Source organism: Apaloderma vittatum, unplaced genomic scaffold (genome assembly GCF_000703405.1).
Source record: "Apaloderma vittatum isolate BGI_N311 unplaced genomic scaffold, ASM70340v1 scaffold3151, whole genome shotgun sequence".
Classification (NCBI taxonomy): domain Eukaryota; kingdom Metazoa; phylum Chordata; class Aves; order Trogoniformes; family Trogonidae; genus Apaloderma; species Apaloderma vittatum.
The window spans coordinates 96,775-106,211 of record NW_009700689.1 but is presented as its reverse complement, the minus strand read 5'-3'; positions in this window follow the sequence as shown (position 1 = coordinate 106,211).

Genomic DNA, 9,437 nt, shown 5'->3' with positions numbered 1-9,437 from the left:
CACTGAGTTGGACAGGTGAAGCTATGCTTTAAAGACAGAGTGATGGAAGAGCCTGAATGTCAAATTCTCCAAGAGAAGACTCAGGAGAAACAAAATGGTTTACTTTTCCAAACTAGGGTTTAATGCTGATCTTTCTTGATCAGAGCCAGCACCCAGCTAGAGCAGGGAATGTGTCTGAGCAGAGACAAAAAAGAATTGCACAAAGCAGTGCTGGGGGAAAGGACATCTCCTTTGCTAAAGCAGGCGCAAGGGGAAGAACGGGGGACATGAGTCTGTGCTGCTGGGAAATCAGTCACCTACTCCTCAGGCTGCTGACAGCTGCATCTGACTTTAGGACGTCATTGGGGAACTCCAGATGAAGGAACTCTGTCTTTCTCAGTGGGGAAAGCCGCAGGGGTACATCCAGGGATCGTGCCATCTGATGGGAAGAAATGGGAAGGGCAAAAGGGCTTCTCTTTGATTTGCTCAGTAAAAACGCAGAAAGCAGGAGCTGTCTTTGCTGTCTCAGTTGTCAGGAAGCTGCGTGCCTGACCCTGTGCCCTGTTGCCCTGTACCCACAGACATGGCAGGGCTGGGGCACCCTATTTCTGCACTTCTCGCAGCACCTTGCACACAGCTGCCACTCTGCTGCTACCGGGCTACTTACCTGCTGGAAATGTGTGGATAATTTAGTCACATGTGATGAGTGTGGAGACTTTAAACCCCAGCATTTTGGTGTTATAATCCAGCCCTTTATTGCTGCTTTTGCCAGGGTCTGAGATCTGGGAGGTGTTGCTCCAAGCCACTTCGAGGTTGGCTGGAGGGTCTCCTTTGAGAACTGGATCTGGTCTTGGCAGCATTTCGTCCCAAAGTATTACTGAATGTCTGAGGGCCTCTCATTTTTCTCTCGGCAAGATAAATTAGCAAAATATTAGCAACATTGTTTATCAGTAGAAACAGAGAGAGAATGGAGAAAAACTCTTGCATTATTTTGCCAGCCTAGTGAATCATTACGTTAGGAGTGTCCTCAGTATAAAGCAGTGAGGTCATTTTTCTCTGCTCTCTAACTCTAGGCCTGCATCGCCTTCAGCCGGAATTGTATTTTTATTGCTATGTGAATAATGTCACACACTGGAAAGAATATCTTAACGGAAATGTGCTCTGTGTTAATTAAGAATTATTTATCTACTAAAGCTGATTCTGCTGTATTAAATGTGATGTTTATCTGCTAGATAACTAGTAGATGACTACATGACCTCCCAGGGTTCCTTTCAACCTGAATACTCAATGATTCTGTGATTCTGTACTGTAAATTAAAACTTGCATATGAAATATGATTTAAATTTGTAATTTAAGATTATATTTTTTCTTGAATAATCTATATAAATAGAAAAGAATTAGTATCTTATCGTAATGTATTATTGTATTTGTTCTCTGGTTCCAGTCTTAAAATTTTCTCTTTTCACTAATGTATATTTCAATATCAAGGTTCACATAAAAAAAATCAGGGTAAGTGATGAAGTATTGAAAATATATATAGAAAATACATTTAACCTGATAGGACTTGCTGAAGAAGAGAAAATTTTAAACTGCTTTACTTTTAGGCCGTGCCCAACTTGTGTGTTACATGTGTGCCTGTACATGTGTTGTAATTCTTTTGCTGATGGTAAAACAAAGAGCCTGGGAGTGATCTTTCTGAGAAGCCCAGTGTACGTACCTCCCCTGGGTTTGTGGGAGTTCAGGGGGCCCAGGCAGGCTGAGTCCAGCAGAACACAGGTGCTGTGCTGGTGGGCAGCAGCCCATCCCGACACTTCACCAGCAACTGAACATCCAGCGAGTTGCTGCCCTGTGCTATTTACTGGCCCAGCCAGAGCACGATGTGCAAAGCCACAGTCTGAGCACAGAGGAGACACCGCAGGCTCTTTCCATAGAGGCTGGGTGATATGTAACCACCAACAGGCAGATGGCACCAGCTGGATATCTCATTTGTACGTAAACTGGGATTTGTCGCTATGAAGCTGGATGATTGCATCCACCTGTGGTGCCACAGCCCATAGAAGTAGCACAGGCTTTGGCGCAGTTGCCTTTGGAAGATTTTTCAAATATCGACTGGCTCAAGCTGGGCACAGCAGTTGCCAAAGTCTTCTCCCAACCAGCCGACCCACAGTGCTGCCCACATGCAGCCACATGTAGCTCTTGGTGAATGAATGGCACGGTGGTGGGAAAACACAGGCTGATGTGATGGAGATAATGGTATGGGTTTTGCCTCAGGAATCTGCTTCATTTTATGTAATTAGGGGCCAGCGCGAGTTTCTTGTCAATCTTCCCAGGAAAAAAGTTAGCCTCCACTAACAACAGAAAGGACCTTGAATGGGCAAAGGTTAGGTACCTGTCCAAGGAGGATTGCGGTGTGCTCACGCAAACTGATGCGGTAATCACCTCCTGCCATCAGGCTGCGGGCTGTGGGGCAGTTCTTCTGTTCAAGAGCTACATCTGAGGGATGATCTGGCACTTCCCCATCATCATCTGTGCATCTAGAGCAAGAATGCCGACAGTAGCAAGGGCTTTGAGCAGAGGAGACCTCGTAGCCAGGCTGCAAAGCGCAGTGGAGGACAGTATTTAGTTTTCTGAACAGCACCCAGAGTCTGCATGTGATAGATGTTAAGATGCAGTATTTTATGTAGACTAATTTCTTTATTTTAAACGTATTTTTAGAAAGGAATGTCGTTGCCAGTTTGCTCAATGCTCCAGGTTAAACATGTTGTAAAATACAAAATTGTATTTTTATTCAAAATATTTTTGCGATGTGAGTGCAAAGCATCTGTTTTATTTCTTTGAAAGATTGTGTGGGGTGATTGTGGGAAGGATGTCTTTGCTAAATGGAAGAATGAATGTTATATTGTTTTTATAACAATCTCAGAAATGAAATAAAGATACTGCACCTAACAAATCATAACATGACCTTACTGTTTAATCTCTCCAATTTCTCTGTCTGCAATATGAAGTACAGAGTACCTTACGAGCTGCTATAATGATAATTCTGCAAGAACTTAATGTTGCTGTTTGTTTTTCGAATGCCACATAAATAACTATAACTTTTGTTGGAGGTTTTTGGGGCCTGTGCTTAAACAGAGGTTTTTCCAACAGACTTAAGGCTCTGGAGGAGCTTTGGTTCTTTGATTTGTTTTTTTTGTTGTTGTTGTTGGTTTTGGTTTCTTTAGAGTGACTATTGCTATTTTAAAAGCCTGTGGAAATAACCATACCGATATGTGTGTTTTGTTGCAATAGCTTATTCCATAGTAACACTGCAGTAAATTTGACAGAGCTTCTATTTCAGTAGAGTTACTCACAGGCCTGAGGGATTTCATCACTGTGGTTGTGGCCCTAAGCAGTCAGTTTGCAGCATCTTTGTTAAACATCCTAAGGAAAGTAAATGTCAAGGTTAAAGGAAGTGGGAGCAGAAAGGGACAGGAGTAATTAATGTGACAGTGGCCATACCAGTGTCCGCATATTTAAACACACAACTTGCCCTTCACTTTCCTCCTTGCGTTGTATTCATTTGCTTTAGAAAATTTTCATTTGCACTTAGAAAAACTTGATCTGTTCATTCTGCTTGCAAACCCCCCTTATTAAGGGCAGAGAAGTCAGGTTTAGGTGCTAGATTTTAGCTTCAGCTGAGAAAGTTCAGAAGTTGTTACTTTTTCACTCATGCAAAGCCAAGGAGAGGAGGTGAGGAGCAGAAAGGGGAGAGCTCTTCCCAACTTTGATGTGTCACTCATGGATAGCCAAACCCCTCCTCACCAGCTGTCACAAGGCTATGGCTGATGCTGGCCGGTTAAGCTCACCCTCTTTAAGAGATTGCAAAGAGAAGCAATAGTGAGGTGAGATGAAAGTGGTCGTGTCCAGCATATCAGAGCCTTTTTTCTTGTTTTGAGAGTCGAACAGAGAAATCGCTGTCAAACCATTCCGAGAAAATATAAGATCGTTAAGAAAGCAGAAAGTTGAAATAACAGCAGTCTACAGCCAAGACACTTGTGGGTGCCGATGTTTTGCTGGCTATTATTTTTCCAGTGCTTTCTGTGTTTGTGAAGGAGTGGCAAAAGGGCCAGTGAGGCAGAGAGAACAAGGGAAAATGCTAATGAAGCAGGGCAGAAGAGCCACAGGTACAAGTGGATGTGCTAATTCCTCACCCTGGGGAGCTGAGGATGCAGTCCCCTGGTATGGACCACGGGACTTTAAATATTCTTTGGTAAAAAATAAAATGGAAGAAAAGAAGCTACTCTGAAAACTCCCTACCTCCCTTATTTGTTCCTTAATGATATACCCCCTACATGATGAGTTTTACTGTTAAAAGCCTTTTCTTTGTCGCCAGAGTTACTCAGAACACAGCGTATTGAAGCATCGTTATCTGGTCCCAGCTCTCTTGAGTTCATCCAAACGAGTGTTTGACCCAGGTCCCAGGAGAGTCTGGGGTGCAAAGGGAAGTCAGGCACTGGTGGGTGGGAGAGGTGATGACCAACACCGGCACTGAGCAAAGCCATGGGAATGAGGGTGATGGTGTTTTCTAAATACTGCAAATGCAAATCATGTTGGATTAGTGGAAACAGTTTCTTCCTTACCAAGAGAGTAACACGTAAGACTTTGGGGGCTGGCAAAGAGAGTTGAGTTTTAACTCTTCTCTCCTAACCTGGGATATATAATGTACTTCTCACTGTTTTCTCGTGGGTTTTTTTTATGGCATCAGTCCTTGCAGGGAAATAGAGGACCTCAGCAGCACCTTCTCAGTTCCACCTGTTTGGCTCTCAGGAGCCAGAGAAGCCTCCAAGCTGGAGCTTCCCCCGCAGGGCTGAGGGTGCACATCCAAGCCAGAGCGGTGCTGAGCCCCAGGCACTTCCCAAGCGAGATGTGCAGCAGGGACCCGGAAAACAAGCAGAACCGACAACATGTCCTGGGAGGATGTTGGCTGAAATCGTGACTTGACTCTCAGCAGTGAGCTGGCTGTGGCATGGCCTCCTTCTGCACTCAGAGCCCTCTAACAGTCTTTCAGCAGTGCTGTAAACCATCAGGGCTTCACCAACACAACACTTGACCCAAGAAATCTGGTTTTCCTCCCGCCAGAGGGAACCGTGAATTGGCCGAGTGTTTAGTTCCAGAGGTGTAACAGTATAAACTACCTGCGCCGTAAAGTTTTACGAGGTGTCAAAGTTTTGCAGTCTGGCAATGGCGCAGTCGAGCTGGAGGCCATCGGATGCCCTGCCAGGAAAGAGAGGGGAGCAAGCTGGCGAGGAGAGCTTCCTGGCAGGCTGCAGCCTCTCCAAACAGCTCAGAGGGTGCACCAAGGGGTGCGAAGCCACTGCTCCTGCAGAGCAGTGGGACACGCCTGGGACAGGCATAATCCAGGGGCTTAGTGCTGCGTGAAGGATGGAGCAGGGCCAGCTCTAGCTCTCTCACCACCTCGGCTTCTCTCTTTGGGTATGTATTTATTTACATTTAGGATATGAAATGAGGAGCTAAATACCAAGGTATGACGTAGGTATGCCAGGATGTATAGTTTATTTAGAAGACAAAATCCTGTTTACAGGCCTCACAGATTTTTTGTTGATGGTTAATACTTTGCAGCAACCCTTCCACCTCCCTCTCTCCACTGAGATCAAATGGGTCTAATTCCAAAAGCTGAGAAAATAAATGCTCCTGAAGTAAGCTACTAATGTTGCAGTCATCTCTCCCAACACTAACTGAGCCCTTAAGTCCACTTCTGATGGAAGTTTTTTAATTTTTGCACACATTTGTAACCATTTATCTGCCCCATTGCTGTAGGATCCATGAGCAGATATTACCTTTCCTTGCACCTCGCAGTGGGTGGCAGTGGGATCCTGCACTCGGCAGCACGTGGTTGTTCCTGCTTGGTATTCGCAGCCACATTCCTCCAGCTGGTGTTATATTATCATTGGACTGGAAGAAATGTAAGCAACCAAGCTCTTATTGTTTTCTCCTTTTATCTGTTTGGTCATATTAATGTGGGATAATCATTATATAAATGCACAGGAGACACAATCAAGGACACATCCATTTTTAAAGTCCTCCAATGCTCTTGTACTTCAGTCATTCATCTTCTGTCTTTAATTACACCAAGTGATCTCAGAGGCACTTAAAAGATTAAATTACTCAGTTATTTGAAAAACCCAAATGCAATAACTGTATCTCTTTTCTGATAAATACCAGTGATTGCTGGAAAAGTTTGCCCGAGACAAGAAATACTGGGAGGTCAAGGAGTCATACTGTAACATTTTGGCTTAGCCCAGCAACACACATGTAATTTTTCATTATCTGCAACCACTACTTTTATCTGCATTGATATATAACCTCAAACTTTTTCATACCTGTCCTGATGGTTTCAGCAGTGCAATGAATGTCACTGCTCAGCTATTTACAAGTGTCTTGGCACCTCCTCGACTGAGGAAAGAATGACATGAGATGACTGGATGATAACTGCTGCTCAAAAAGACATGAGGCCATGGCATGGACGAGCAGTAAACCCCATTCAAGGTGATGCTTGTGGATGGGGTTTAGTCCAGAGTTTGGGAAGGGTATGTAATTAAAACATGTGGTGGCTCACTCTGTGTTGGGGTGGGCTCACCGCTGGCAGGGCCAGGTGTGCATCGGTGCCATGGCAGTGAGCACTCTGGCTTCGGCTCTGCAAATTTGTGAGAAGTGGAAAATGTCACTTTCCAAAATTCAGCTCTGAAATGGTGCTCTCACTGTCCCACAGCCCCAGGAGGGAGCTGTTGGTGTGCGCTGCCTGCTGGCATTGCCACCAGTGCTGTGACAATGGATCTGCACCAGCAGCGCTATTGCTCACCAGGGATCCCCATACACAACCAATGAAGAACAGGAAGGTTTCCCTAATCTTCTTCTTTTTAAATCTATTTTGCAAGCAGCAGACATGGCATGAAATCTGGGCTAAAAAGCTAAAATCCTGCACTTTCTTCTCACAGGACCAGTTCTGAGTTCCTGTCCCATCGGGACCCACCTGACACTGGGTGAAACACTGGAGCAGCCGTGAACCCAGGGTGATCTGCACTTACATCCATGGTGGACTTCTTTCTCGTGCTGGTTAGCCAGCAGTGTGGCACATGGATGGGTGTTTGGTGTTCATGAACCAACTCCCTGCTTTCAGCTACCCCAGTGTCGAAGCTCTAAACCGAGAGAGTCTGGGAGTAGGAAAAAAAAAAAAAAGACTCATGTGGTCAAGCTAGACCAGTTGCGGTGCTTCTGGTCTTACTGCCATGAAGAACAAGCCTGGATGGAGTAGGCAAGGTGCAGTGGGGCGGCCAAGAGGGCTGGCAGACCCCAGGGTGCTGCCCCATGTGGGCCTGGGGTCAGGCTGTACTCAGGCACCCAGCAAGCATCTGTCCTGCACGCGTGGTCAGGCACTGTTGGCCAGCAGATGCTGCTGGAAGGGTCGCTGCCGCTGGCTCCACCACCTGTGGTTCCCACGTTTATTTAATTATAAACATATCCCCCTCCTCCCAACCTAAGTAATTTGATATACATCCTCTCAAGAAAAAGGAGTTGTTCCAGCAAGGAGTGGGCCAGGCTTGGTCTGGGGAAGGACAGATGGCCCCGTGGCTAATTTGCTCCCATAAATCGCAAGCTGTTGCAAATCCTTGCTGTAGCAAGTGCTGCCTCTGAGTTTCAGCTGTGTGTCTATCAGAGCTGCTGCGAGCAGGTAAAAGAGAAAGAGCAAAGCCTGCAGCTTTAGGCTGTATTTCCCTAGTGCCTTTTGCAGAATCGACTATTTTGATTTAAGAAGTACACTGCAATCCTCTAGCTGGCTGCCAGCAGAGGTCCATGCAGCTGCTCTGGCTAAGCAGGGCAGCCTCCTGCTGGAGCAGAAGCTCTTGCCACAGAATGAGGTATCTTCTTGTTAAAGCATAGTCACAGCTGAGTCTTCTTGCAAACTGCTGCCAAGGAACCACATGCTGCTGTTCAAGCCTCTGCTCAAGGTAAAGATCAGGTCACTGCATTCAAACCACAGCTGCCTTTAGCCTCCATGTCTTGCTGGATACATCCGCCCGCCCTGGGAGAGGATCGAAAGCCTCAACTTGTCATTGCGGTGGACTGAGGAGCACGTGTGCAGTAGTACAGGCTCTTGGTTAGTTTCCTGCTCTTGTCTTCCTGCCTCCTTGGAGGAGAGAAGCAGAAACGATTGCTCCTCGCCCCAGAGTTTAGTCCTTAGTGTGGGAGGGTATGGAACACTTCCAGACTTGAGCCCCAGCAGTCTCTGACTGCAGCTGGAGCTGTGACCATTGATCTCTTGGCCACAGCCACCCTGTCCCGAAGGCTGAACCCTGTGGTCCCCCGTGCGGGCTGGGCTGGGTGAGCGCAGCGGGGCTGGATCCCAGCCTGCAGACAGGCATGCAGGGACTGAGCAGGGAGGAGGGCACGTTGGGCTGAAGAGCTGGGCTTGGACATTAGAAGAGAGAAGTGGAAAACAGCTACCTGTGGGAAGTTGATAGTAAGGTAGCGGGACAGAGACACAGTCAAAGGGGTGGAAGGAGTTTAAGTGTCCAGCTTACTTCAGCAGAGGCATAAGAGATGGCAGTGTCTGGTTCCTGTGGTGGATTAGACAGGGTGTGTGGGGTGTGTGAGACCTCCTCAACAGTAGTTGATAAAAGACAGGCAAATAGTTACCTGCAGTGTGGTAATATTTTCCCTGTCGTTTACTCATTAACCCAGACCCACTGCTCCGCTCTGTGTTAGCCCTTGAGCTCCACGTACTCGTGTGTTTGCTGAGCTGAGTTTCTTGCACACCAAATCAGGACAGTCTACAGTCACACTGTGCTGGGTGGGATCTTTGCATCCATAGCTGCCTTGGGTGGAAATGTTTGCTTTCTACACAGTATACCCCTGATATGGAGGGTTCCAGTTTAAATTGTACATTTTAGGAAAGCTCGAACACCCACCTCCAGCCTAGCACCCACCTAAATGAAGCCCTTGTGCTGCTGTGAATGACACACATCTGGCAAGGAGAGCATGATACGGCCATGCTAAATCCCCAGGGGACCATGAGTGGGTGTTGCTGCTTAAGTGCTGCTTTCTGTCTGGCAAGGTCCATGTTCACTCCCCAGGTCTTCCACATCACTGCTGAGCTTAAGGAGCAGTAGCAGTTTTCATCCTCTCCTATTTGATTTGCCGGCTCCAGCAGTGTTCTGGATATTTCTTCCAATATTTTCATCTCACAGTCATTTCAGTATGTTCAGCCTGTGCTCTCGTCTAACAACTACCTGCCATTTCAAAGAGTAACATCTCTCAGACATGCCAAGATCCTCTAAGACTGATACTGATTCCGCAGAGCACATGCATCACACAGAGGGATGCCTTGCTGGTGACTCTTGCAAAGTGTTGTAAAGAGGAGGGATGCCCAAGAATTTGACGTTACAAACACTGCACATACC